We start from the raw sequence: 6,793 nt of genomic DNA on the forward strand, positions 1-6,793 counted from the left end.
ATGACCCATCCTAGAATGACATAACAAAATTTCACTTTCCCTAGAAACAGATGCAAAATCAAAAAAAGCAGTTTTACATTGTTTACTCGTATTTGCCTCCTCAAAGGAGTAGAGTCCCTCACACGCCTTAAAACTGCCAATTGTCTTCCCTGATGATAGGTCATGGAAAACACATAGAGAGGAAATGAATTTAGGAGAGCAATCAGAATTTTTTGTCAACTAGCTAATAGATAACAAATTGTAAAACAAATTAGGGATATCTAGGACATATTTTAGAATTATAGAATCTGATATTCGAATACTCTCTTTGCTTGCAACAGATGAGAGTAATCCATCTGTAATTTTAACTTTAAAATTTCCAGCACATGGTGAATAGGATGAAAATAGATAATAAGAATTAGTCATATGATCAGAGGCACTAGAATCAATTATCCATGGTGATTTGTAATGAGATATGGTATTTAAGGCTGTCAAAAAATTGCCTCAGTGGGCTAAAGAACCAGAGGGAATACTTATGCAAGACTGATCCGATGTTTGAATGGTAGAGAACATTTTACAGAGTTACTCCAATTGCTATGGATTGAATGCGCCACTTGGAGTGGAATTGTTATTTTTCTCACCTTATGGTTTCTCAGCTGGGTTATCAATAATAGCTTGGTAGCCACAATTTTTTTTTTTTTTATATTCTGTCTTGACTTCCAATCTGTAGGCTTCCCATGTATTTCCCAGCAATTATCTTTTGAATGACTCTTTTTGTGATAGTGCTCACACCAGGGTCTTCCTTTTTGCATCTTTTGGCCTATACCCGCAGGAGTTCTCGAGATTAGAGTCGACATCTTAGGCCCATTATTTTTGGTTGGTGCCTTCAACATAACCTTGTGATGACTTTCCTCTCGCCTCACCTCTGCGAATACTTCCTAAGTCGAAGGTAAAGGGTGTCAGCTGAGAATCCTCCCTTGCACCTCGTCCAAGTCATGGTTGAGTTCAACCAAGAATTCAAAGACTCGTTTATTCTCAAGTCTCTTCTTGTAGTGGGTACTGTCTCCAAAGGATTCCCATTCTTCCTCAATGCTCAGGTCAAGTTCTTTCCAGAGATTTGTCATCTCTATGTAGTAGTCGGTGACGTCTCTCTCTCTTTGCCGCATCTACCATAACCAAGTCTTAATCTCAAAGATTTGGGAGTAGCTTTTGACATATGAGTACGTATCTTTGACCACATCCCAGGCATCCTTTGCCAACGGTAGGAACACGTACGTCTTGATGATTGAAGGTTTCTTGGAATTCACGAGCCACGCAATCACCATGGAGTTCTCAGACTTCCACTTCTGTAGAGCTGTAGCATCGGTTAAGGTGGGCTTCTTCCTTTCATCGGTAAGGTATCCTAACCTCCTTTCATTGTCAATGACAAGTTTGATGGACTGGGCCCATTCACGAAAATTTTTTCCGTTTAGTCTCTCCACCGAGAGTGGAAAGGACGAGTTGTCCAGCCTGTTTGAACCCATGGTGGAGGTGGCTTTAGTCTCATCGTCAAGAGTTTCAGAGGTGCTCGACCCTTTGCTGTTGTCGGCTCCTTTCGCCATTGCTAACTAGGATTTAGAAACCCTAGCTCTGATACCATGAATGTTAACTTTTTGAGTCTGATCTCTGTTTCGATTATGACAAACGACAAGCATCTCATTTGTGCATTAAGTGTGAACAGGTTTACATCTCGGGAAGCACAAGTAACGGATGCCTAATGGAAGCCGTAAGAGTGCCTAAACGAGCAGATCCCAGTGTATTCCATGGTGTATTTGAGGAGCAAAAGGGTGAAGACTTGTTTAATTTTTGGGTTGTAATAGTAATTAAGGATTATTTGTGCATGTGTTATATATGATTTAATTGAAGCTCAAATATGACCTTAGATTGACTATAGGACCTCCAAGTAACATGAAAAACCTTTTCCATAAAATGCCTAACTTATAAAAATATTTTAAAATGGTTTTGAAGTTAAAAAAAGGCAAAAACTAATTTTTACAGAGGGGTTAGTTGACCAGCCAAATGACCAGACAGAATAAATAAGCATTTTTCTCAATCCATAACTTCTTATCTTAACAAGTGTTCAATATAAAAGTTGTGGGATTTTCTCTTATCTATCTATTGATACTAAGAAGGTCCAATTTGGGATCGTATAGAAAACGTTATGGCCAAAAAACTGAAAGGTACATAGTAGAAAAATTTTCTTCATGTTTCTTCCGTTTCATTAATGGGCATTTTTCTCAATACATAACTTCTTATCTTAAAAAGTGTTCAACATAAAAGTTGTGAAATTTTCTCTTAAATGTTTTTTGATACCAAGGAAGTTCAATTTGGAGTTCTATAGTAAAAGTTATGTCTAAAAAACTAAAGGGTGTTCGTGCAGAAAGTGCCCCAACAGGCAAAAACGGCTAGTCTTCCCCCGATGGCCATAAAACTGCTAGTTTTGGTTTTAGCCTAAAAATATCAACCCCAAGAACTTGTAAAAGGTGAAAAAAAAATCCCTTGGTAGTATACTTGCTTATTATTTGTTTCTCCCTCATTTTTTATAGCCCTTCGTGCTTTAAAATTCATATTTCTCCTACTATTTTATTTTGAAAATTCTTCTTGGGAGAAAATCTTGTAGGTTATTGAAGAATGCTTAGAGCATATATCAACTCATATATTCTTGCTTCAAAAGCTTCTTTTTTCTTGAGATAATTTTGTTTTAAAAGGCTTAAGCATATATTATCTTTCATATATATATATATATATATTGTGCTTAATAGCCCCTTTATTTTCATGTTTTCCAAAGACCAAAGTTTCTCCTCCACTCTTCATTTGAAAATCTTTTTGGAGAAAAATATTTTGGGGGGTTTTGTTTTAAAAAGGCTTGAGCATTTATATTCAAGTGTTATATATATATATATATATATATATATATATATATATATATATATATATTACTTGATAGCCTTTGTATATTTTTCAAAGTTTAAATTTCTCCCATACTCCTTTTATTTGAAAAATTATTTTTGGGGGAAAACCTTTTAAGGGTTTATGGAGGGCTTAAGCTTATATTAACTTTAGTAATATGTAACGCCCCGACCCGCCACGTGGGCCCAAGGTGCTATTTTAGTGACGTCTATGTACCTGATACCATAATCATTATATAATTGCAGCGAAAATAAATAAAATAGTCTCCACAATCCATTACTAGAGTTCTATGTTATTAACATACAACATAGTCTCCCGATGCTCATAATACAAATCGTAGTACAATACCAAAACTACTCAGTCCAAACACCTATATTACATACTCAAGGGCTTCAAACTCAACTTAAATATAGTAGAGTTCTTACAGACACTCACAAAATCTAACTGGCTATCAGCCCACCTCGGAGATCGCTAAACTTGACCTCGAGATGGTTCTGAAAAGTTGATTTGCACATTGGGGTGAGACACTTTTTAGTAAGGAAGATTAAGTTAACATTAGTGTGTGGTTAGCATGCATTTAGTGTTTATAGAAAACATCCCTACTCCATTTAACTGTCGTTTTCATAGTATAAACAGTTCAGTAAATAAGTAGCATAATTTACATAAATCTATAGATATGCATAAAATACATTCCTTGGGACTAAACACCATTTAATTCCCCCATGCGTTGTGTGGCCTAAAGGCTGGACGAAGCCCGGGAGGATCAACCAAGACTAAGTCAAATCATACATCTGCCACTAACTCCGACTGCAGGCATCTGCAACTTGCTTGTGAGTCCGATTACCTTACCACTTCCTAGTCCGGACTTTCAGGGAAGGTACACCCTCTACTGAGGCTAATCGGCTGAGACCACCCTACACTTCTATCCAGAACAGTGTGAGCACACATGGTCAAATACTGAATCTCTAGCAATGGTACCGTGCTCATAAACAATTCCTTGTATTTTCAATATTTCGCAAACATTCAAAAACTCGGTTATACAATAAGCTCAAAATATCATTCAATTGCCACACAATTTCAGCATACAGTATATCCCATTTATAACGTTAAACCAAACTTTACACCGTTCATTTTAACTCAAAAATACCATATCATATATCCTAGGTTTGAAAAGTCCATTTTGAACGGTTGGTTTTCGAAATAGCAACTAAAAACATAAATATACATATATAGCATTTCAATCGGTTCGATTTTAATAAAATCCCAACTTAACTTAATCCCCTTACCTGTTTACTGACAGAGTTCCTACAACGCTCCTATAGCCCACCCTACAGCAATATGGAACCCAAAACCCTAAAAACACATTTTCCTAGAATAATAAACTCAAACCCCAGATTAACACCCATTAAACACCCTTAGGCCTACACTCCCCATTTAAACAGTTATATGTTAGATAAACAGTCCATTTCTACCTGTACCTCAACTTTGGGGTGATGCCTAGAAAGACCCCATAAAAAAATCCACTCCGCTAGACTTGTAGAGAAACTCCCCTAGATCTCGTGGTAACTTCTGATCGTTGATTCGGGCGACGAACGATGAAGAATCGTAGAGAGAGAGTGAGGGGCATGTTTTGAGAGAGAGAGAGAGAGAGAGAGAGAGAGAGAGAGAGAGAGAGAGAGAGAGAGAGAGATTTTTAACTTTCTTAATCAAGAAGTAATAAAAAATGTATTTATAGGTCGTTGACTCGACTAGATTTGTCGACGAAATGGAGTCTTCATCGACGAACTGCAGAAGGGAGTTCGTTGACAAAGGAAGGGTTTGTCGAAGAACCTTAAGCCTGAAATTTCTCTTGGTACTTCCTCTTCGATGATGCTTGAACTTTGTTGTTGGGATGCAGAAGACCACTCGTCGATGAAAACAGGGAATTCGTCGATGAGTCCTACTATTTCCCTTTTTAAAATTTCCTTCCTTCTTTTCTTATTTATTTCCTTTATTTTCTGGTTTCAGGTTTCTACAATCTCCCTCCTTTATAAAAATTTCGTCCTCAAAATTGCTAACTGATACCGATCACAACCTTAATTCGCAATCCCTCTCCAGCGAAGAGTCGGTAGCCACCCACATAGCGGCCCCACCCCAAGTTTATTAGATACCCGCACTTATGGTGAAGGAACACCATGGTTACGTATAATGTCTCGGGAGATTACAATATAAAAAAAAAACTCTCCCAAAGACCATGCACTAAATCATAAACAACTAATAAAGTAAACAAATTTACTTTACCTGACCTGCAATTAAAACTAACACTTACCTTTGTTACCTATTGATCTGCCTAGGGTTAAACCTCTTTGAAAAGTTGTGGGTTTTTCTGGTATATTTCTGTCTCTAACTCCCAAGAAGCTTCCTCTTCTGCGTGATTCTGCCACAACACTTTCACCAATGGTATATCCTTAGTACGCAGTTCTTGTATTTTTTGATCTAGAATCTAAACTGGTACTTCCTCATATGCCAAAGCATCCCCAATCTCCAAAGGCTCATAACTTATCATGTGCGAAGGATCTGGAATGTACTTCCTCAGTATTGATACATGGAAACCATTATGAACCCTAAATAATGCTGGGGGTAACACCACTCGATAGACAACTGAATTAATCCTTTCCAAAACCTCGAATGACCCAATGTACCGAGGGCTCAACTTGCCTCCCAAACCTCATCACCCCCTTCATCGGAGCAATCCTCAAGAATATCATATCACTGATCTCGAACTCTAACTCCCATCGGCGAGTATTTGCATAACTCTTCTGCTGACTCTGTACTGCTTTAATCCTCTCCCTGATAAGCTCAACCTTTGCAGAGGGTTGCTGAACTAATTTCGGCCGCAAAATTTGCCGCTTGCCTACCTCATCCTAGTACAACAAAGATTGGCACCGATGACCATACAAAGCCTCATGTGGTGCCATCTCGATATTGGCCTGATAACTGTTATTATATGCAAACTTTACGAGCGGTAGATACTGAATCCAGCTATCCCCAAAATCCAGCACACACGCCCGCAGCATATCCTCTAAAATTTGAATGGCCCTTTCGGATTTCCCATCTGTCTGTGGTTCAAACGTGGTACTAAGTGTGAGTTGAGATCCCAAGGCGTCCTACAAACTCTTCCATAATCAAGAAGTGAATCTCGGATCTCGATCTGAAAGGACGGAAATCGGAATGCCATGGAGTCGTATAATCTCCTACACATAAAGCTCTTCCAGCCTATTCATAGAGTAACCGAATCTGATTGGAACAAAGTGCGCAGTCTTCATCAGCCGATCCATAATAACCCAGATAACATTCTGCCCGTGCACCACCGAAGGCAACCCTGATACAAAATCCATTGAGATATGCTCCCACTTCCACTTAGGGATGTCAAGTGATTGAAGTGGTCTCGCTGGCCTCTAGTGCTCTACTTTTACCTGCTGACATGTCAGACACTGCTCTACAAATCTGGCAATCTCTTTTTTCATGTTACTCCACCAGAAGGATTCTCACAGATCTCTATACATATTCGTGCTCCCTGGATGAACAATACAGATAAGGCTATGAGCCTCTTCCTAAATAGTCCTCTTAATCCCCGTGTCATTAGGCACACACAGCCTAGCGTGAAATCTGAGAACTCCATCCTCTGAAACATTGAAGTCTGGTTGCTGCTCACTCCGTACTTTCTCCATAATTTCCATTAGTTTTGCGTCTTTCGTCTAAGCGACTTTAATTTTATCCTATAAGGTTGGTTGAATAATCAAACTGGCTATGATCGCATGTGGATCCCCATCCACTATCTCTACACCCAACCTCTCTAGTTCCATTCTGATTTGATGTTGTACCA

Source organism: Malania oleifera, chromosome 1 (genome assembly GCF_029873635.1).
Source record: "Malania oleifera isolate guangnan ecotype guangnan chromosome 1, ASM2987363v1, whole genome shotgun sequence".
In the NCBI taxonomy this organism is placed as follows: domain Eukaryota; kingdom Viridiplantae; phylum Streptophyta; class Magnoliopsida; order Santalales; family Ximeniaceae; genus Malania; species Malania oleifera.